This window comes from Equus caballus, chromosome 17, assembly GCF_041296265.1.
Source record: "Equus caballus isolate H_3958 breed thoroughbred chromosome 17, TB-T2T, whole genome shotgun sequence".
Lineage (NCBI taxonomy): Eukaryota > Metazoa > Chordata > Mammalia > Perissodactyla > Equidae > Equus > Equus caballus.
This window is the reverse complement of record NC_091700.1, coordinates 90,205,734-90,229,840: the sequence shown is the minus strand read 5'-3', so window position 1 is coordinate 90,229,840 and position 24,107 is coordinate 90,205,734.

Below are 24,107 nucleotides of genomic sequence, written 5' to 3'. Positions count from 1 at the left end.
ACAGAATGACATGAATCGAGTTTTAAAAATAACAAAGTACAAATCAGTCTCTCTCATTTCAAAGAAACTTCATCTTCCAAAGGGCATCATCTTATGCAAATGACTCTGCGTATTCTGTTTAACTAGCTCAGGTGTCAAAAGGCTGATGTGGCTCCGGCAGGAATCCCAGCATTGCATATAACAAGCTTGGAAACTGTGACAGCTGTCTGGAGACGATTGTGGTCGCTTCTCTATGTGACAATTATCATCCCCAGTCCCTCAGCAAGCCCCCTTTATTCTCCGACTCAGTTTCCCTTTATAAAAATGGTCAAAATGTGAGCCTCCTTATGTGAATTTTATGGGATTGCTGTGATTTCCGGGGACATACTTTGAAGATGACGGCAGTGAATTTCACATGAACAAATAAAAGTGAGGTGTGATTCTCTAAAGCAGTGCTTTTCAAACTTTAATGGGACACACATCACCTGGGGATCCTGTTAGAATTCTGATTCAGGAGGCTTGGATAAGGCCTGAAATTCTGCATTTCTAACTAGCTCCCAGATGATGAGGAGGATGATGCTGGTCCACGGACCACACTTTGAGTAGCAAAGCTAAGTAACACATTGATTTTCCATGATCAAAGAATGGTCTTGGGCTTGGAATTAGTAGAGGATATTATACTTTAAATGCAGAATTGGAAGATGTTAATGTGAGATGGGACCTAAGAGATTAGCTACAATAAACTCTTCATTTTTAAGGACTGTTTAAAGGGCTCACCTGCAGTCACACCTCATAGTAGTGATGGATAGTGGGTCTGGCTTCCTTTTAACAGCCACAATAGCACAGGTCTCAAGTGTGGCACAGCAGGACAAACGTGTGTGCTGTGACAGAGGAGACGTGGAGGGGGGCCAAGAAGGTAGGGGAAAAGAGAGACAGAGGGCACTGTTTATTTCTCAGACATCTGCATAACTGAGTTAGACAAAGAGCATCGTCCATGACTTTAAGAACCACTGAAAAAAGTTGTCAGGCTTGCTAGATTCTAATAAAATTAATCAATCTACAAAGATTGTATCATTCCTATCCACGCTTTTCTTTGTAATCAATACTATCACATACTGAAAAACCAGGTATAGTGGTGCGGATCCCGTGCTTACTGTCTAGTAAAAGTCTTATTTCTCTCCACCAAAGAGTACCTACTCTGTCCTTACACTGCTTGTTTCTTTATGTATGGCATCACTTTTAATTCTTGCAACAAATCTGTAAAATAGATAGAATTTTCTCTATTTTTTAGACGAGAAAATTGAATGTGAAAATAATTAAGTACCAAGTCTGTGATAATGCAGCTAGTAAGTGGCTTAGCTAAGATTCAAATTCACGGCTGCCTACCCCAAACCCTGAGCTATGCTTTTGTTTTCAAGCTTAAAATCATATCGGGCCCATAGCTTAAGTCAACTTGTAATTAGCCTCCACATTTATATATGTTCCATTCTCAAAAGCTAGAGTTACTTCTAAAAGAAACTTCCTGTCCCACATTTTATCAGCTTGTGGATCTAGGATTTTAGAATGCGTAGCCCAATTTCACCTTTCAAACTCTGAAAGTCATTCATTATTGAACTTTTTTTTTCCTTCAGGATCTTAGGTACATAGATTTGAATTAATCATGCCTCTGCATTCAGGGCATATTATAATAATTTCATATAAGAACACTCTCTTGTTTCCTTTTGTTTTTGTTGTTATTTTTTTTTCTTTCCTGTTTTATCCCCAACCTTAATTCCTGTTTCCCTCTCCCCAACAGGCATTTGTTCTTCTGTTGCCTTGAGGACATCCAAACCAAGGAAGGCAGGCAGGCGGGAGGTTAGATCCGGGCAGGGGCTTCAAACATGTGAGCTGGTATCAGAAGCCCCCAGAGGACTTTTAAAAGATGGGCCCATCTGCAGAGCTGCTGACTCAGTAGGTCGGGGCTGCAGCCCAGGGATCTGCATTTCTAACAAATTCCAACATGAAGCTGATGCTGCCGATCCAGGAGAAGAAAGGTAAGCACCAGGTACTCCGGGTCTGGCCTCAGGCTTTCCCATTGGAACTATATCTAGTTGTCACCCAAATAAATCCTGGGCCCCGATGGTCCAGTCTCACAATGGTAGGGCTGCAAGAAAGAGCAATCCCACAGAACATAATTGAAAGCAATTAAAATACTTACTACTTCTCCCGTGAAAAGTGCAACACCCCATCTCTCTCAGCATCCTTCCACACACCCAAGCTGCTCCAGAGTCTTCCACCAACCCCAACTACGTGTTCCCCAAAACTCTCTTTGCGTTGGTTCTTTGCCAGGGCTTTCATTTTGAGAACCACTCTTCTATGCAATGCCAGGATCCAGGTGTGTTAAAAGATTAGAAAATGGACTGGGATTCTCAACTGGCTCTTTAGGTGTAGACAGTGTATAGACAACATATGATTATTTTTATTATCCCCATGTATGTCTCTGTGTTTTTTAAACCCCCGTGATCCTCTAGATATATATTTAGAACTCAATTTTCACCCAGTGCCTCAGAACACCTGTAATAGGGTATTCAAATATTCCATGTCCTAAATTTTTGTCTACTTAATCTGCCAGTTTCTTAGAAAAGGGTGTTAAAATCTCTCACTAAGAATGTAGATTTTTCGATTTGTTCTTTTGCTTTATTTATATTTCAAAGCTATGATGAAAATTGCAAATTGATTTATGATTCTTCCATCTTCTTGGTAGGTGTTTTATTAAGATAAGGTACCTTTTCTTTTTCCTTCTCAACGCTTTTACCCTTGAGTTATATTTTGTCATTTTAACATTATTGCTCTTGTTTTCCTTTTATTAACATTTGCCTGCATATAGTTTTCCTTCCTTTTATTTTCAAACTTTCTGCATGATTTGATTTTATATTAGCCTCTTGCAAACACCTCATAACTGGATTTTTAAATTCGATTCTGAGAGTCTGTGTCATTGATGTAGACTGGGATTCCTGTAATGTTTTCCCTTTCTGCTATCCTGTTTTGGTTTTCTGTTTAGTATGCATCCCTTCTACTATTTTTTCCCCTTTCTCTTGTTAGTAAAATTTTCTTTATTCCATTTTTCTCCTCTAATTACCTGGAAATTACATCTGTTACTGCTATTCTTTAAATAGCTACCTTTAAATTTTTAACATGCATCTTTAAATGTATTTTCCAAAGCCAAAAATTAGTTTATTTGTTTTTTCAACAAATATCCACTGCCTGCCTACCCCATAGGCACCTGTCCTGGGAGCAAGGATTCTGCAGAGTGTGAAACCGACAATAACCTCATGGAATTTACCGTCTGGTGGGAGGAGAAAGGCAATAAGGATAATAAAGACTGCCTGTGGGTGTGTAAAGGCCAACAAGGAGGCCAGAGTGGCTGGAGTGGAGTAAGAAAGTAGGAAGTGAGGTTAGGGAGGTGATTGGGGCCAGGTCACAGAGGGCTGCATGGGTCCTAATGGGGACCTTGGCTTTTGCACTGAGTGAGTTGGGAGCCATTGGAGGGTTTTGATCAGATGAGAGAAGCACTCGGACTTAAGTTTAAGCAGGCCACTCTGGCTGCAGGGTTGAAAATGTAATGAAGGGAAGCAAAGGCCAAAGCAAGAGACTATTGCAAAAATCATGTGAAACGTAACGGTGGCTTGGATCAAAGGAGTGGCACAAGGTGGTGAGAAGTGGTCAAATTCTGGATATATTTTGTAGGTAAGGCCAAAAATAAAAACTGCTGGAAAATCAGATTGTAGTATGAGCCAAAGAGCAGAGATGAGGATGACAAGGACGTTCTCCATGACCTCACTAGTCAGGCTCCTCCAAGCCCTCCAAGCCCTGACCTTCAGCTCTGTCCTTGGCCTGTTTAGTCCAGTTTTAGCAAGAATCCTGCTGTGTGAGTTTATTGAAAATCTCCCACCCTTGATATCCGTTACGGACCAAATGTTTGTGTCCCCCCCAAATTCAAATCTTGAAATCTAAACCCCAATGTGATGGTGTTAGGAGATGGAGCCTTTGGGACATGGTGAAGACAGGAGGCTAGAACCCTCATGAATGGGATTAGTGACCTTATAAGAGAGTAAGAGTGTCACTCCTCTCTCTCTGCTCTCTCTTCATCATGTGAGGGATCAAGGAAAAGACAGCAATCTGCAACCTGCAAGAGAGCTCTCACCAGACTCTGACCATGGTGGCACCCTGGTCTTGGACTTCCAGCCTCCAGAACTGTGAGAAATAAATTTCTGTTGTTTATGAGCCGCTCGTCTATGGACTTTGTTATAGCAGCCTGAAATAAGACAGCATCAGCCTGGCTTGCCTTCAGCAAGAATCCTGTTGAGTCCATCTAGCAAGAAGACCCCCTAGCCTGGATGCTTCCTCTTAGTAATTTTCCATCCATCTGCCCCCCACCCTGCTGCTTGGCTATAAATTCTCACTTTCCCCTGTTGTATTTGGAGTTTAGCCCAATCTCTCTCCCCTACTGCAAACCCCATTGCAGTAGTCCCCCTGAATAAGGCCTGCCTTACCGTCTTTAACAAATGTCTGAATAGTTTTTTTCTTTAACAAGGGTAACACCGGATGTTTCATTTGAATGACTGAAGGACTGGAGTTGCCATTAATGGTAGGAAGAACTGGCTACTGCAGGGCAGGTTGGGAAATAGCCAGAGTTAAGTTCAGAACATGTAAAGTTTGGGATATCTTTCATACATCCAAGTGAGAGGGAAAGTATGCAGTTATAGAGAAGGGTCTGCAAGTTAGGGAAGGCAATAGTGCTAGAGATGAACATTCAGGAGTTCTCAGCAGAGGAACAGTATTTAATGACACAAACTCTGATGAAATCACCAAGGCAAGCAGTGTAGAGAGAAGAGTTCCAGAACTAAGCCTCGGGACAGAGAATATTTAGAGGTCAAGATGAAGAAGAGAAACCAGGAAAAAACTTAAAAGAAAGAGAAAAAGGTCAGAACAATAGGAAAGAAATCAGATGAGGGCATGACCTGGAAGCCAGCCGAAAACAGTGATCTATCTGATGATAGGTCAAGCACAGTGAGGCCAGAGAGTGACCACTGGATTTAGTAATGTCACCATTGGTGACATTCATAAGAACGATTTCAATGAAGGCATAAACCTGTTTGGAGTGTTTTCTAGAGAGAATGAGAGGAGAGAGATTGGTGATAGTTATAGACAATACCTTCCAAGAGTTTTGCTCCAAAGGGGAGCAAAAAAGGGAGGACATTGGCGGCCTTCATCAGGCCAGAAGAAATATTTTTTTAAGGTGGGAAAAATAATAACATGTCTATATTGATAGCAATGATCCATTTGAGAGAAAACTAATTGAAACCAACTTTTGCAGAAGAGAGAAAAGAGTTGATGGAGAAAAGGCAGAATATGTGAACATTTCCCCTTGGAATACGTTGTTGAAAACACCAGACCATTTATCCTGCAAAGTTCCCCCACAGTCTAGATATTGCTCATTGCTTTTCCATGGTACACTTTAGAATGTCATCAGTAGTTTCTAAACACAACTTTTTTTGTGGGGTAGGGGTGAGGAAGATTGTCCCTGAGCTAACATCTGTGCCAATCTTCCTCTGCTTTATGTGTGGGACACCGCCACAGCACAGCTTGATGAGCAGTGTGTAGGTGTACATCCAGGATCTGAACCTGAGAACCCTGAGCCACCACAGCAGAGCGTGCAAACCCAACCACTACACCACCGGGCCAGCCCCTAAATGTAATTTTTAATAGCAAAACTCTGTCTTTCAACAAAATATTATGTGAATAATATTCACAGTGGATAAAGCATAGGGAAGGTACAGCTTTTGTATTGGAATGAGGCAGGTTGAGAGAGCCCGAACATGCCCACTCACATGTAACACCCTCCTGCCACAGCAGAACTGGGGGCTATGCCACAGCTGCCATGAGGCCTTGCATCTGAACAACTCTGGGGCAGAGAACTAGAAGATAAGCATGGATTTCTGTTCAAAGTGAGCTTTTGAATACCTCCACTTGTTTATAGCTTTGAGCTAGAATGAGATCAAAATATTCTCTCTTAAAATAAATAGAACTCAGATTTTCCATGTAAAGCTCCTTACATGACAAGAGATTATTTTCCTTAGAGAGGAACCATAGTTAACCATCCCTTTTCGATCTGTATAGCTCTTTGCATTTTGAGAGTTTTTGTAGACATGATGTCATTAAAATCTAATGGCCAAACTCCCGATAAGAAAGCTAAGACTCTGAAAGGTCAAAGAAGGCCATTATCACACAGATAGTAAGTGGGATTCTCTCCATACAATGTTCTCTTCTTTGGCTGTGAAGATAGTGGTGCTGACCACAGAGAGCAACGGGATTGCTCTTCAAGTCATTTTGCCAGAAATGGCAATATACCCACACTCACACATTCCGTTTCCTTAATGATTAAGGAGACATGTTCTCCAGATCACTGTGCAGAGGCAGAGACACAAGCTGTGGCTACTGAACTAAGCAAAATTAACTGGCCCACGGGAGGGTCAGAACGTGGGCTCTGCAGGGTGCTCTCACTAACTGAGCTAACCAGCTGGGGAGCCTTCTAATTCTAATTAAAATTAGAGAGGAAGTATTTTTCTTGCTTGTTGTCCATTCCACACAGGATGTAGAAACTATTTTACCATGTATCACATCGTCTCTGATTAAAGAGTGTCTTGGTTCTGTTGAAACAGCTTTGGAGCTTATTAGAACAGTAATGAAACAGAAGGGAGTCAACCATGTCAAAAAGGAGAGACAATTCAACAGGAACATTGCTGTGCAGACACAGAGACCTTATTTAGGACTGTAGGTTTCTTGTCTTCTCCAGACTTAGGGTAATTGCTAACATGCAATCAGCATTTAAGTTATTTTCACACCCTCCTATTAAGAAGCAGAAAATTCATAAATATTGACTAGATTGTTGCATGTGACACAATTTCTTCTCTCCCCATAAATTATAAAATGTGTTCATGTTTTATACATCACTGGTTGGGAGCAGTGTAGGAAGACTGAACAAAACAGGTAATTGAAATGGCTGGCCCCACTTTGGGGGCCTCCTGATTCTTTTCCCCCACAAAACGCTGCTATAGAGAAAGAAAGATTCTCAAAGCTCTGAAAGGCAGTAGCTTAAATGAAATATCCACATTCCAAGATGAATCTGATTGATCCAGGTGACTTCCTAACTCAGAGTTCTCACACTTACAAACGTTCGAATAATTAACCTTTAAATACTGTTCTCTAACATAAGCTTGTAAACTGGCCATAAAGTTACATTTTCTAGCTTCCCTTCAGATACTGAAATCTTCACATTGATTTTTCTTTCTGCCAATATAAATATAAATAATAAATAATAATCAAATAATGACTAAAATTTTAGGTCATTAAGGATGCATTGCCTCCGTGCCACAACACAAGAGATTAAAAGCTCATAGGGTAAAAATTGTTAGCCCCACTGTTCAAATCTATCCTACAAAGATATACCATCTATCTGACAAAGTGTTTTAAAATTTTTAGTTGATTACTAAAATTTACAAGTTGGGAGATTTCTTGAAAATTTAGTTTTATGAATCAACCTAAAAATTTGGAAAACATGGCAATTCTGGGTTTGCTGGGTTTTTTTTGGAGTCTCCACATTGCCACAGCCCCTACCAATCCCTATTGTCCTTATACTCAGTCTGTTTCACTTTGTAAGGCATTTGAGCTTGCAGTTCTTTTCCAAATGTAATCCGTATCCAAACACACCCTATTCAGTAACAGAGGAACCTGTAAGATATAAACTGTAAAATCACATTTTTGTGTTCAATTTAGTTATTTGTTGATCCATTCCAACAATGGCATGCCCTATGCTAGTCACTGAGACTATAAAAATGATTATAACCTTTGAGGATATGATTTCATACATCTAATACAATGGCTAACATCCAAAAAACCGACAATACCAAATGCCAACAAGGATGTGGAGCAACAGGAATGCTCACCCATTCCTAGTGGAAATGGTACAAAATGATACAGTCACTTTGGAAGACAGTTTGGCAGTTTCTTTGTGTCCCTCAAAACTCATATATTGGAACACCCCAATGTGATAGCATTAGGAGTCGGGGGGCTTTGGGAGGCAATTAAGATTAGACGAGGTCATGTGGATGGAGTCATCATGAATGGGATTAGTGCCCTTGTAAGAGTAGTAGGAGAGCTTCCATCCCCCTTTCTGTTCTCACAGTGTGAGAATATAATGAGAAGTCAGCGGTGAATCCCAAAAGAGGGTTCTGACCAGAACTTGACTGTGCTGCTCCCTGATCTTAGACTTCAAGCCTCCAGATTGTGACATCCAAATTTCTATTGTTTATAGGCCAGCCAGTCTATGGTACTTTGTTATAGCAGCCTGAACTGACTAAGATGTATGCAATGGTTTGTAGCAGCTTTATTCATAATTGCCAAAAACTAGAAGCAACCAAAATGTCCTTCAGTGTGTAAGTGGATAAACAAACTGCGGTACGTGCATAAAATGGAATATTATTCAATGATAAAAAGGAACAAGCTATTGATTATGCAACATGAATGAGTCAAATTTATTTTCATAAATCAAAAAAACTAGTCTGAAAGGCTATATACATACAAGATTATGGAAAAGGAAAAACTGTAAGGACAGAAAACAGATTGAAGGTTTCCATGGGTTTGAAGAAGAGGGAGTGTTTGACTAGCGGCAGCACAGGGCACTTTTTAGGTTCGAATAACTAATCTGCATGGTTCAGGAGTGGTAGATACATGATGCTACAAAGTTGTCAAACCCATAAACTTTACAGCACAAAGAGTGAACCTCAGTGTAAGCAAATTTAAGAAATGATTTAGGAGATCAGGCTATCCCGGAATGGGATAGAAGAATCTAACTTTATTACAAATATATGAAATACATTCACTATAAGGAGAGTATTTCAAATGTATGAAATACATTTATCATAAGGGGAGGGAGGAAAAAAGGTGCTGACCTAAGTAACTTTGAAAATGAGGGGAGGTTGCAAGACTAAAGGCAAAAGGAACTGTGCATAAGCTTAGTACTCTAGCTGATAAAGTTTTTCTCATGGAGGAACAGGTTAATAATTTTGAAATGAAAATTGAACAATTAAGTAAATGGATGGCAGATGGCGGGAGCCAGGTTTTTTCATGGCAGGAGTGGGAGATTATGGACAAGCAAAAGAAGAAAGCTAGAATGATCCATGTGGTAATAGATCAGAGTTCAAGAACATCAGTATGAACTTATGTTTAGGTTAATATAGATACAGATGGATACATCTAGAAATATATATAGATACACGTATATACACGGGTTAGTATGCACGCATATATTTTCTTGCTCTCTCAGTTAAGAGGAACTAAAAGTAGTGACACCCCAGTAGCAATGAGCACCCCGAGTGCCACATATTAGTTGCTTATACTGTTCGCCACTGAAGGAACCAGGGCTCCGTGGAGAAATGGCTGATTCCAGGGCTGGGGCAGGGATTACATAGGATGAATCTGGAGCATCTTGCAGTGCCATAAAGTCAGGAAGTGCACAAGAAAAAAGAGATGTGAGTAAGCAAAAGGGACACGGGGCCAAAAGAGCTCCCAATGGCCAAAGCTGGAAGAATTTGAGCAACAAAATTAATTCTATAGTATTGGGTAATAATCCAATGTATAAAATAAATATGCATGAATTCATACTGATGTAGATGATTGACTAAGTAAATAAATGAGGAAGAAGAGACAAATCTCTTGTTAAGAAGAATTCCAAATAATTTATGTAGATAATCCTCCCTCAAGGAGGTTGAGTGTGGGCTGCACTTTGAGACTTGCTTCCAATGAGTAGAGAATGGCAAGTGGGGGAAAAAAGTACAGTGGAGAATCCTGGCAAGTAGTACCTGAAACAGGTGATGAAAGTTGACATCCTCAGTGATAAGTCATGTTGATAACATGTAACATGTCTCCTTGATATGATATGATGAGAATGACACTTCACCTTTGTTGTCTTGTTCCTAGAACCAATAACTCTAGTCTAACCATGGGAAAAACATCAGACAAAGCCAAAATGAGGGACATTCTACAGAATACTCGACCGGTACTCCTCAAAACTCCAAGGTCCTGAAGAACAAAGAAAGTCAGAAACTGTCACAGACCAGAGGAGGCTCAGGACACATGATGACTACATGCAATGTGGGGATCCTGGACTGGAACCCAGGACAAAACGTGGACATTAAGAGAAGACTAGTAAAGTTGGAATAGAGTCTGGAGTTTCCTTAACAACATGTACCAATGTTGATTCCTTATTTGTGACAAACATATCATAGTAATGTAAGATTATAAGATCTTACTGAACTGGATGGGGGGACACATAGAATTCTCTGTACTGTCTTTGGAAATCTGTCTCTGTACTATCTCTAAATCTAAAACTATTCTAAAATGAAAGGTTTATTTAAAAGCAAACAAACAAAAATAAATTCTTGAGGAGCATCCCAATCCAGAAGTGATCATCTTCCCTCTGCTTAGAACACTGCACCCTGGTGAACTCTTAAGTCTTCCTTCAGATCTCAGCTTAAATGTGCCTTCCTCAAAGCTGTCCTTAATCCCTAAATTGGGTCCCCTCTTTGTTATTTCTCCTTGCATCCATTCCTCATTATTCCCAGCAATTACGTCACTATGTTTTTATTTGGTAAACACTGTTTAACATCTGTCCTCTTGACCATACACTAAGCTCCATGAAGACAGATATCATGTCTGTTTTGCTCTCCACTGCATTCAGAATATCTAGCAGAGAACGTGGCACAAAGTTGATGCACAATAAATAGTTTTTGAAAGAAAGGAGGAAGGGAGATGAAGGAAAACTGGAAGAGAAAGAAGGAAGAAGGGATGGATATGCATTACAACAGAGCAGCTATCATAGGATGAACAGAACCAGACCGTGTGAGTGGGGAGTGAGTGACAAATAGCTGGAGCACAGAGGATTTTTAGGGCACTGAAAATACTCTTTAAGATGCTATAATGGTGAATACATGTCATTATACGTTTGTCAAAACACAAAGAATGTACAACATCAAGTGAACCGCAATATAGACTACAGACTTTGGGTGATAACAGGGTGGCAAGTAAATTCATCAATTGTAACAAACATACCGTTCTGGTGGGGGATGTTGGTAATGGGGGAGGCTGTGTGTGTGTGAGGACAGGGGGATATATGGGAACTCTGTATCTTCCTCTTGATTTTGCTGTGAACCTAAAACTGCTCTAAAAAAAAATAGTCCATTAAAAAAATACAGTCAGCTTTCCAAAATATGATTTATATGTTTCATAACATTTATACAAATGAGCTTATGCATTTAACATTTGTACACGTACATGTTCATATACACAAAAAACATTGTACACCATATATAAAATATGTGTACAAAATTTCCTTGCCAAAAGATCGCTGTTAGACGGGGTTCATTTTGCTTCTTTGTTTTTGTTTCCTTTTGTTTAGTTTTTACCTTCTAAAACAACACTGCAAACTCCAGTTTCAGTGCTCTGACAGCATCCATACTTTGCCTAAAATGCGATCTTTTATTCCAAAGCATGCTCATTTTTAATACGTTGCCAATTGTGTTATGCATTTCCTATACGTCTCTAAATCCATATTTTATACCACTTTGCAATTAAATCTTCAACAAATACAGTTCAACTACATCCTGGGGCAGGAAGGGACGCACCGGCTAGTAGGCGATAAAAATTCACCGTAAAGCCACAGATGTAGCAGAGTGAGAATTACCGCACCAGCAGGAACTGGAGATAAAAGGGGATTACACATGATGAAATGTAGTAATTGACTAGATGTCGCTGAAAAATACCAGATGGATGTCACGGCCCTATATAACCCTAATGTGCCTGTAGACTTTATTGAGCGTCACTAGAGGTTCACTTTTAGTATTTTCTTGAGTGTAATTGAAGTTTATTGATATGCTATTATTGCCCAGTTTAGATATGATGATAAAAAATACAGTTTGATGTATTTGTGTCTCCACAGAAATCTTGGGCTTTGCTGCTTAAAGTAAAGCTCATAGTAATAATTGCCATAATATTTATTCCTCTTCCTCCATAGAATATGGACAGAGACTGCTCCAGATAGCATTGAAATTGCAGGGGTATTTTCAGGCGTGATTGGCGCATAAAAGATCAGACATGCAATTTTGGATACTACCAAGGGAGACTTACAAAGGGTTTTTATGTCAAGGAAAAAGAAAACAAATTTATATGCTGAAATGAGTTGCCATAGGTGGTGCAAATCTATATTAGTTATCATGGGTTTATTTCCCATTTAGTTTTCAACATAGGAAAGGGATAAATAACTGTCCATCCAAGCTGGAACATAGAAGCCTCAGATCTCAGCAAAAGACCTCCCAGCGTAACAAGCAAAGGCCATTTCCCTCCCCAACAAATGGTTTACATAAGCTGGAAATAATGGGTGTGAAAACAATTGCTTCGCAGAGCAGCCAAGAAAAACTCCGTGGGAATTCCAGGTACAGCTCGAATCTTATCACCAACAAGTTCGTATAAGCCGGTAAGAAGCTGCTGGAAGGCCCAAGTCAAAGGACCACACAACTTGATTGTATTTTCACAAGTTCAAAATCAAATTCCATTACTAATGAAAACAATTTAATTCTGAACTCTGGTGAGCTGCATGGAGTAAAGCGAAGCTGAGAAAGTAATGTGTGGCCTGGCCACTGGAAACCAAGTCTTCCCAGGGGAAACAGAGGAAGGGAAGGTGAATCCCAGCTGAGGGAAACCCCTTTCATTGTCCCCACCACCCTCTCTCTCCAGCCCACAGGCACATACCGCATCCCGATGGGCACACCCCACAGGTCCCACCCAACACACACTTTTTCCCATGGGCTGCCAGCTTCAGTGTTGAGAGAACTGTGCTATTATGACTGAAGTTAGGACTGCACCCTCAACTCATACTTCTAACTCTGGAGCAGTATTTCTCAAAGGGCATTTACCTATGAACCACCTCTATGGGAATCTCCTGGGGTATCCGTTAAAAATTCAGATTCCTGGGGCCAGCCCCATGGCCTAGAGGTTAAGTTCGGAACGTTCATCTTCAGCGGCCCAGGTTCGGTTCCCAGCTGCAGACATACACCACTCGTTGGCAGTCATGCTGTGGCAGCAACCCACATACAAAAAAGAGGACGCTTGGCACAGATGTTAGCTCAGGGCCAATCTTCCTCAGAAAAAAAAAAAGTCAGATTCCTAGGCCCCACACCAGACACATTAAGTGAGTATCTGCGGAAGCTCTGCAGTTTTAAATGGCTCCCCAGGGGAATCTCATTCACAGAGAAGTATAAGAAGCATTGGCTTGGAGTTTACAATGACCTCCTTCTGGACAGAGGGGAAACCAAACACAGGGAAGAGTGGTACAACGTTCTAGGAAAAATCTTCTAGACGTATAGTGCCTAACTCTGTATTTGGCATGTAGTAGGTTCTTGATGTGTCAAATGCATGCGTGAATGGAGGAATGAATGAAAACATTGAAGTGAATAAAGGGTTCACTTCTTTCACGGAGGTATCAGTGTATTTTCATAAATTATGTCAAACATATCTGCACCTACTTCTATTTTTGGGGGGGGAAATGAATTCAAATTTGTAAGTAGTTTGCTGTTCTAAGAATAGGATAACCACAGGTTGGCCCAGCAACTCTGTAGAACTGGCTGGATTGCAACAACCAGCAAGTGGGTGGGCAGAAGAAAGAAAGAGAAATGTGCTGAAGCCTTGGGCAACTCAGCACGCCTGGGGCTGTTGCACACAGTGGAGAAAGGCTCCTAGGTGGGGAGCCTTTGTTTTCTCTCTCTCTTTGTTTTCTATCACCTCATGGTCTTGATTATGAAACAAGACTCGTAATACATCCATGGGCATATTTCTATTTTGTAACTATCATCCAGTTAAGAGCATTATGCTGAGAACAACAACAACAAGCCATATGCCATTACTATTATTGTTATGCACTGGCACACCTTTTCCATCTGGCATGTCTGTCTCTTTCCCTCCTCTTCCCGTATGTACATTCTCAACATGTAATCTGGGTTGCAGTTTGGGACTGGGGGCTGTGTACGGCAAGCACAGAAGCAAACACCAGATTTGTTTTTGTTTTTGTTTGTCCCTTAAGAATCAAAGTGCATTCATTCAACAAAAGGGGTGAGCATTGACTTGGGGCCAGGTCCTGTGTTCGGCTCTGGAGGTCTCAAAATATGTGAAACCCAGTCCATGTCCTCAAGGAGTCCCACCAGGTCAAGGAGACTGTCAGGGGCTCAATTTTGTCCCCTCAATATTCATATGCTGAAGTCCTAACCCCCAGTACCTTAGACTATGTTTGGAGATTGAGTACTTAAAGAGGTAACTAAGTGAACATGAGGTCATTGGGGTGGGCTCTAATGCAATGACTGGCGTCCTTATAAGAGGAGATTTGGACACATGCACTGAGGGAAGACGAGGGGAAGACACAGGGAGAAGACGGCCATCTACGAGCAAACGAGAGAGGCCTCAGAAGAAACAACCTGAGGACATCTTGATCTCAACTTCCAGCCTCCAGAACCGTGACAAAATAAACGTCTGTTGTTTAAGCCCCCCCGTCTGTGGCACCTTGTTATAGCAGCCCTGGCAAACTCATACAGGCAAAAACACAAACACAAAAAACAGCCCATTTCCTTTCATTCCCAACTCTGACTAGATTTACAAGGGCCTGAAAAGAAATTGTGCCTTGTCCTTCCTGCGGCCCATCCTGACAATCCACCCTGTGTGACAGCCAAAGATTCCGAGGAAATACTCACTGTATTAAGCATACCCAACCATTCCCCTTGACTCTTGTGGAGTGGGAATCAGAAGTGCTGGATAACTACCCAGATGGCTCCTTGGATCCTTCTGGAGACTGGAATTGCTCTTTTCAAAGCAGATTCAGTTACAGAACAAAAGGCAGGATCTTGGCAGTCCTGGGACCTGAGGCTTTTGCCTACATCATCTTGCTGGCTCCACTGTAGATGGTGGCACATGGCATTCCTAGTCCCAACCAGTGTGAATAGCTTGACATCACACATCACAGCTACTATGAAAGCGAGCTTGAAGGTACGACTCACTCATGGGGTACTCAGGAGAGGGGCATCACATGTGTGTGGGCTTCAAACATCCACTAAAGAGACGATTAAAGGAGAAGCCAGTGTGGTATGCGGACTGCTGCCACTGCAAAAGCATGTCAGACTAGGGTCGAGAGCCACTTATGATCAAGCAACTCAGGCATGGAGAGTGGATGGCACACGGGCTCCTGGTTCACACAAACCTGGATTCAAATATGCTTAAGAAGAAGATAATATTTCTGACTCTTGAGTTTCCTGACTTGTAAAACAGGGTTGTTATGAGGATCTGGAGAGTTTAGCCCTTCGAAATCTCAAAGAAAAGAGCAGCAGAGACCACTTTACAGGCACGAACGCTTCTGTATTCATTTCCTACAGCTGCTGGAACAAGGTACCACAAATTGGGTTGACTCACAACAACGGAAATTCATTCTCTCACAATACTGAAGGCTAGAAGTCTGAAATCAAGGTGTTGGCTGAGTCATACTCCCCCTGAAACTCTGTAGAATCCTTTCTTGCCTCTTCCAGCTTCCGGTGGGGGCTGTCAATCCTTGGCTCGACACCACGTCACTCCAGTCTCTGCCGCCATCATCACGTGGTGTTCTCCCTGTGCGTCTCTGTCTTCACATCATCTTCTTATAAAGACACCAGTCATATGGGATCAAGGACCCATCCTACTCCAATATAACCTCATCAACCTGTAACTCATTACAATTGCAACAACCCTATTTCCAAATAAGGTCACCTTCTGAGGTACTGGAGGTTAGTACCACAACGTAAGTTTTTAGGGGACACAATTCAGCCCACAACAGCTTATTTTAAACATACCCAGTAAGATGAGGTAGAAAGAGAAACTGCTCCCTCAGCAGGACCCTCGCCACTCCAGGCCCAAGTTTTCCCAACTCATATAAATGGCAAGTGTCAAGGCAAATAGGCAAATTGTTCAGCATCACTTGAGACAGCAGCAAGCTGGAACTGAACCCAGGCTGCATTTAACTGTTTTCTGTTTGTTTTTCTAAGATGAGATTATAAACAAGTTCATTTAACACCTCCCTGAGTTTTGGAGTGATTCTCTTGGGCAAACAAGTGCCTCCATTTCAGGAGTGATTGGGCTGCCCTCTCCAGTCAGCCATTCTGGGGCCAGGAGATCAACTGGCACCACCCACCTAAGACAGCACCTGCATCAAACTCCAGGTTCGAATCATAAACAAAAAACTAATTATAACTACTTCAAAAGGTGGTTTTATACGTGACCCACACTAAGGCATCGTAGCTATTAAATCTCATTTAACTACCAGAAATTTCCATCCAGGAGCAGAGGAAGGAAGATAGTATGATCTGCCAAAATTTACATTTCTAGAAATATTTCATATATACATAATCTTTTTAAATAGCTTTTAGAAATGAGGAAACCTAGCTGGAAATATATAAAAGAAGAGTGCTCCTGTTGCAATAAGCTGCACTAAAAACTGAAATTGTGTTTAATCACACACCTTCAGTTCATCCAATTTGCCAATTAACTGCATCAACTCCCTCTCCTATTCACAATAACTACAGAATCCACTTTGGGTACCTGGAACCACAGCTAATTATCTCCAAATGTCAATAGCTCTGGCATTGGCCTTTGGATGGCAAGTCTACCTGTGGTTAATTAGGATTTAGGGACTTGAAAAAAAAATAAAGTGAGCCCACCCAGTCCTTGGGAGGTTGACTCACAAACCACCTTGTTTCAGCAGCCCCAGGTCCCTCAGACTGGCTGGTCAAAGGCACAAAAATCAGAATCTTGCAGACCAAAATCCATGTTTCTGATCCTGAGCACAAGGCTCTGTGGGTTGCCATTCTTGAGTTACCAAAGGACGTAGAACATGATCATCAGGAAATTATTATTATCATCATCTTTTATGATTATCCTCAGGACCAATTTGTTGCTTAAAGCATTTAAGCATTTATTTATTCAACAAGTATTTATGGGCACCTGCTATTTTTCAGGGACTGGCGTTGGAAGTTTCTTCATTCATCTTGTGGGCGGCATTTGTTGAGTGCTCTCTCAGTGCCAGGCACCATGATCTGGGCTGGGTATAAATTGCAGGAAAAAGGCATGGCTCCTGTCCCTGCGGGGCTCACAGTCTTGGTGGGGAAATGTGCTTTCCCGCTTCTGGTCTCCATGAGGACACCATACCACAAACACTCCTGGCCCCCGGCCCCAGTGCTAACGCCTCCTCACATAGGCAGAAGGCCTGACCTGATTGGTTTAGTTCAAATTCTCCTTTGTGTGAAGCTAAACTCTCAAAGATTCTGCGCAGGCAGGGACAGCAGGATGTACTCTGTTTCTTTCGTCTCCACCTGGACTAGCAGAAACAGCCATCTGGTTGAGTGTGGACGCTCTGAAGACTCCGACTTCCTCCCAAGAGGGCTTTCCAAGGGCTGACCTGAGGAAAAGGAAGGTGCACACCCCTCTGGGCTCAGACATTAACCTACACCTTCCAGTCCTACACTATGGCCTCCATCTGTGACAAGGATGATATTTCCATTTTCCCATGATGACTCATTTTATCTTGCTTTTCAACCAATCTAAAACTTAGATGGAGAAGAGTCGGTTGTATGTTGTCCTTAAACAAATAGCCAGCTGGTTGTTTCTCCAGCAAAAATCAGTTTATTTGAGATCAGCAAAGATTTGCAATTCTGGGTCTGACACCATGACAAGTCACGTGCAAGTCCCCCAGCAGCAAGGGAGGAGAAACTCTTACAGAAAGGAAGAGGAAGCGGGAAGGCAATTGTAAATAGAGTGTCCATTGGAGGAATTGAGAGTTGATGTGTAGAGCTTTTCAATGGCTAAGTTGTGACTGTCTCTCATTGGCTGAGCTTCTTGCCATGTCAAGAAGAGGAAGTGTTTCTTCTTCCTATTGGGCTCTGCTATCATGTAGGGCATGAGATCTCCCGCTTTTGGCATCTCAACTCCAATTTAATGAAGTTTCTGTTTATTAATTCGACATATATAACAGGCTCCCTCGAAGATACGAACAGTGTCTGAATAGAGGAGACAGAAGAACAAAAAGGTAAGCCAACACCTAATTAGATAGTCATAAATTGTATAATCTGACACATGCCCTGCCTTCAAGGACTTTACAATCTATTAATGAAAATAAGACATAAATACACAGATTTTAATACACAATAGACTGTGGCACTCTAGAGAGATCAAGTGCTATGGGACTGTGAGACAGAAAGAAAGCCAGCCATGAAATTGACACAGAAACCAAATCACACCATTAGCGTCCTTTGGGTGTGAGTTTCTTTGGCGAGGCCTATGCACCTTCTGTGATAACGTCACTCAGGATTTATAAGAACAGAGCTGACACAATAACTCTAAGTTGCCTGATGAATTCTGACACCATTGTGGCTTTTTACTTTATCTTGTTTCTTGGGTGAGACAGAAATTTATGTTCTGATAATTCCCTGATAATTCACATCAAAATAGCAATAATTAAAACTTCACAGTTGCAGCTTTTCCCTTCTTCAGCTTTTAATTTCCTGGCTTAAAAATTTTTTTTTTTTTGAAACTTTTGAGAATTGCAGAAAAATATGATGCAAAACCAAAGAACATGTGACTTCATGGCAACAAATTGGGTGGAAAAGAGAGAGAAGAGAGCTTGAAATAATAAAGCAAAGCGGAAATTAAAATTTAGGAGATTGCTGGGGGTCACAGATAAAATCTGTGGCCCTGCTTTCAAAATTGTCATTGTTGCTGTAATAAGGACTGTCTTTATGTGGACAGCTCAGTATCTGATAGGTATCATTTCAGAGGGCTCTCTGACCAAATCCTCCTTTCATATGGGGGAAATGGTGTGTTGGCATTGATCTAGCTCTCAGAAGTGTCTTGGACTCAGCGTGAGAGATGGCGACCCTTTGCTGCTCTCTCCCAGCTTGTCAACTCTGGGCATCTGACTTTGGTTACACTAACACTCTCCAGAGTGACTCATTTGAAGAACATGAAATGCACTTAGAGCACACTTAGCTTTAAAAAGATATGAATTGCCAAGACCTCACCATCATGGTCCTGCTTTTCATGATCTTCTGCCTTATTAGATACATTCCTAGATGGAGTCAATTAGCACGTTACACTAAAAAGAGTAAAGAGAGAGACAAGGGCACCTGGTGTGGATGTCATTATCTGTCCCCATCAGTCCCTGGTCATATTTGTCAGCCAGGCCTGCTCCCCCAGGCAGAGACACACACAAACTCACAGTCACTCACACTCCCCTCAACCCAGGCCACAGTTGATCGGACTGGGGTAGGCAATGCATCCAGGGTGGGCAGGGTCCCCTCTATGGGAACTTGGAACTGAGGGAGCCAAAGAGTGACAGAGACAGAGACACTCTTTGAGGCTAGATCAGAACTTGGGAGCTCTTGGTGGTCTCCGGCTCTGCCTACCCTGCAGAGAAAGCCACGGGAAGAGCCAGTCTGGCAAGAGAAAAGAAGGAAGAGCTAACAACAGACAGAAACCAAGACCAAGAGATGGGCAGAACATTCCCCAGGTTTTGGCCAAATTCTCAGTTCCTGTAATGATCATTTCTGAATCCCAGCCCCATCCCTGGCCTTAAGTTCTATGAAACATACCTACCTGTGGTTAAAAGATAAACTGAGGCATATTAAAAGTATTTTAAGAATTATTTGAGCAAAAATCAATTTGAAAGGGGCAATACTAAACCAGAAGTGGTTAGGAGCATTCCACCAACAGGAGCTGGGGAGAGACTTTTTTTTTTTTTTATCTTAAAGGAAGCAGTCTTTTTTTTTTTTTAAAGATCGGCACCTGAGCTAAAAACTGTTGCCAATCTTTCTTTTTGCCTTTTCTCCCCAAATTCCCCCAGTACATAGTTGTATATTTTAGTTGTGGGTCCTTCTAGTTGTGGCATGTGGGACGCCGCCTCAGCGTGGCCTGACAAGCGGTGCCATGTCCACACCCAGGATCCGAACCAGTGAAACCCTGGGCCACCGAAGCGGAGCACACAAACTTAACCACTGGACCACAGGGCCAGCCCCCTGGGGAGAGATTTTTATAGAGAAAAGGCAGAGACAAAGCAAGGACATCATTGATTGGCTAGAGCTTAAAGCCTAGTGGCTGTTTGTGTTAGGTTGTCCTTAGGTTCCAATTTCCTAACCTTGAGGCATTGACAAGCTCAGATTTTGGTTTGTTTAGGGAGACCTCCACTAGAACCACCTCAGCCTAATGACCTCCTTGTTTACTTAATTTGACACTGTGCTTTTATAATAAATTCCCCTTTTTTTAACTTAAGTTGTCTTTGCTACTTGAAACCAAGAGACCAATATAGTGTAGGGCTGTTGTAAAGAATTCCTGGACATGTAAGTTGTAGCAAAAGTCATAATGAACACTAAAGCTTGCATATATATGACATCACTCTCCCTGTGAATTCCCTCGGACACGTGAACAGTACCTGCATGCTACTCATTTTATATCAACAGACATTCTCCAACCCCAACTTGAGTGCCCTTGAGCCCCTGGCTGTCATTGGCTTGGATGTGTCCCATCTCTGTTCTTGCCATTAAGATAATGGATTGGGACGGTGCAACTCAGATAAAAAACAAGAAGCTCAGCAGTATCCAGCTCAGAACATCAAAACACAATGGCACTCGTTCACATCAGTCTCAAGTGGCTCCACTTAACAGCCTTTTTGAAGAAAACAGAGGAGAAAAGAGCATTCTTGTTGCTGCATTGAAAAGTGTGAAAATGATCATTTGTATAACACAGCTTCTGCCTTGAACACTGATATGCTCACAATGGAGATGGAGATCAAAATAGCTAGCTCTGACAAACAAATAATGCAAAAGAGTCTCAAGAACACCCAGGGCTTAGTTTTCTGATTTATTTAAAGGGCTCACAGGTTGCAAGCATCCTTTCTTTCTCATTTCCAAAGGCAGGGTTTGTCATGCCTGTCCCGTGCCAGTGTGACTGAGCTGGGTCTCCAGTGCCCTCCTTTCAAGCTAGCATAAAGCAGAAGTGCCCAGAGCTTGCCCAGAGCACCAGACTCAGCTGCCACAGTGCTGGAATGTGGGCCACCATGGGCTGCAGAGCGATGAAAGCTCAGAATCAGGCATCTCCAATGCTTTGATTTGCAAGAACAGCTTGACACCCATAGCAACGTGGCTAACGTGGAAAACACAAGATAAAAACATTCCATTTAATTAAAAGCCCACAGTTCAATGGTAGTATAATTATTACAAGTGCATTTTATGGCTGTCTGCATTCATTTGGGGTACATAAATTAATATGCAAATTACCAGCCCCTCTCGTGTTCTTAAGAAGTTCCCCTATCAATCTTTTCTCCAACATGTCAATCGCATAAAGCAGGGCTTTTTAAATGCAAAATCAAATTCACATTATGGTTCTTCTGAAATCTCCCTGTGCCAGCCAGCTTTGTTTTAGACGAAGAGTGTTTAATTAACAGACCTCACCTCTCTCTGAGGGCCTTCGGGACCACAGAGAGGAGGCCAAGACGCTCTATGGTCTTCTGGCTACTCAGGATTAGAGACTATTTTCCATCTCAAGGACCACCTATCAAGGTATTTGTGATTCTCCATTCAGCCCCTCAAGGACTTTATTATGGGAAAATATTGTTCCAATTTACAAAAAAGCAAATTCCCAAACCCTAGACAGATGAACTTAATGTTATTCACTGGGAAATTCTATAACGAATTACTTAACAGATGGTTTGTGGGTATTTAGGAAAAACTTTACACACAGGCAGCAGACCCTACGAAGTAGTGCAGGCTCTCTAAAAACAAGATGCGCCCAAGTGAACTCATTTCCTTCTTTGAGAAAGTTGCTAAACTGGAACATTCCATAAATATAATATATCTCACTGTCAATTAGGCTTTTGGAAAAATCTTTAGTGACTTCCTAGTAAACATATACAGTAGATGAGCCAGTTGTTTGAACAGTCATACCCAGAATTTATGGGACTACCAGGGACTCGGGGGTGGGACTTACAGGTAAGGTCTGACTCCACACTTGAGGCTGTTCCCTTATTATCTCTAGTATTGGCCTGAGTAAAGTGAGAGAAACCAGAATATGTCATCCCAAAATTTGCCTTTTTGACATAGGAATTATTTTGAGCTGAAGGCAATTAAGAAGCAGCAAACACAGGAAAAGCTTCCTGCCCTCCCTCTGCTTGCTAAAAACAGGACCTAAATTTCAAGGATGTCCCTCCTCCCCTCTCTACCAAGAAGGACAAAAGTTAATCACTGGAGGCAACCTAAGAACCTCATCAGCCTGGAGATGGCACCAGAGGAAGCTACGGAACAGACTTGACCAACCAGCCTTGACTTACCGTTGGTTCCCCACGTGTTTGCCTTCCCACCATTTGCCCTAGGGACACAAGGTCCTTTCCGTTTGTTGTTACTTCTCTAAAAACTTATTGTTCCTTTGCTAAGAAGCTACATAAACTCAGGTACTCTGAGCTACCCATCTCTGGGTATTCCCATGTGTTACACGCATGGTACACATGTTAATAAACCTCTGTTCATTTTTTTTTTGTTAATCTGTCTCATGTCAGTCTAATTTAAAGGGCCCCAGCTGGAGAACCTAAGATGGGTACAGGAAGAGATGTTTCCTCCCCTACCAAAGTCAGAGAAAATAGGGGCTGGCCCGGTGGTGCAGTGGTTAAGTTCGCATGCTCCACTTTGGAGGCCCCAGGGTTCGATGGGTTTGGATTCCAGGCACGGAGCTACACATCACTCATCATCAAGCCATGCTGTGACAGCATCCCACATACAAAAATTAGAGGAAGATTGCCACAGATGTTAGCTCAGCGACAATCTTCCTCAAGCAAAAAAAATTCAGAGAAAATATGTTTGACTTAGGTATAAAGATCTCAATGCTAGAAGGAACAACTAATACTCTGTCAAAATTAAAACTCCTGAAGTAAAACCATCTCAAGAGACTGAGCCTATTCAATGAGAAAATCAGCTTTCCAAGAACAAGATTAACTTCACAGTTCATTTTTTTTAAAAAAACTAAAGTTTTGGTTGCCTGTGAATCCAAGAGTGCCTGTTAGCTTGACTTGGATGCCTAAGTAAAGATAACAAGAGTTCAATAAAATTAACGTTACAGAATATAAGGTAAATGAGGGCAAGGACTTGGTCTTACTCACTGCCAGGGCCAAGAGCAGTGACTTCCACATAAGAGGTGCTCAATAAGTATTCATTGGATAGATAACACAACATACTTCCCAACCACCTTTTAAAATTTATATCTTATAAATAGAATTTACATTGTAGAAAATTTGGAAAGCACAGAGAAGAAATAAAAATTACCCCAGTCCCCAAATTCTCTCTATTAATATCTTAGCATATTTCCTTCAAGTCTTTTCTCTATGCACTTTTCACATGGTCTAAATAAACAACTTTGTATCATAACTTATTTATGTTATAAAAATTATTTTCTATATCCTTAAAATTTTCCTAAATGCAATTTATGTAACTGTATAACGGTCTATTTTGTGGATGTATCGTCATATATTGTCGGCTATTGAGACTGTTTCAAAATATTTTATATATTTAAATGACACCGCAATAAGCATTCCTGAGGGCAGGGCTGTTTCTGTATTTCAGAGTGAGTAAGAAGTTTCTTGCAGTTGGAGGTGTCCCAAAGTAAAGTGAGTTGTCTCATGAAAATAGCCGGGACGGCAGTCGTCCCTCCTAAAATGCAATGCCTGCCAGGAAGTGACAGGGAAGACAGTTTTGGTGAAGCAGAAGCTTTGGAACCACAGATTTCTGTCCGATTTTTGACTCAGTTGTGTACCAGCTCCATAAAGTACAGGCGAGTTTTCTCGCAGCAAAGGCTCAGTTTCCTGTGCTGTAAAATTGAAGCAAGAACGTGGCCTTGGCTGTACTGCTGTGAGGGAAGAAGGGAAATACTGCCTGACAGTGCCTGACGTAATAACTTAGGACAAGGGGACTGTTGTAATTGCTGTTTCTAGTCTC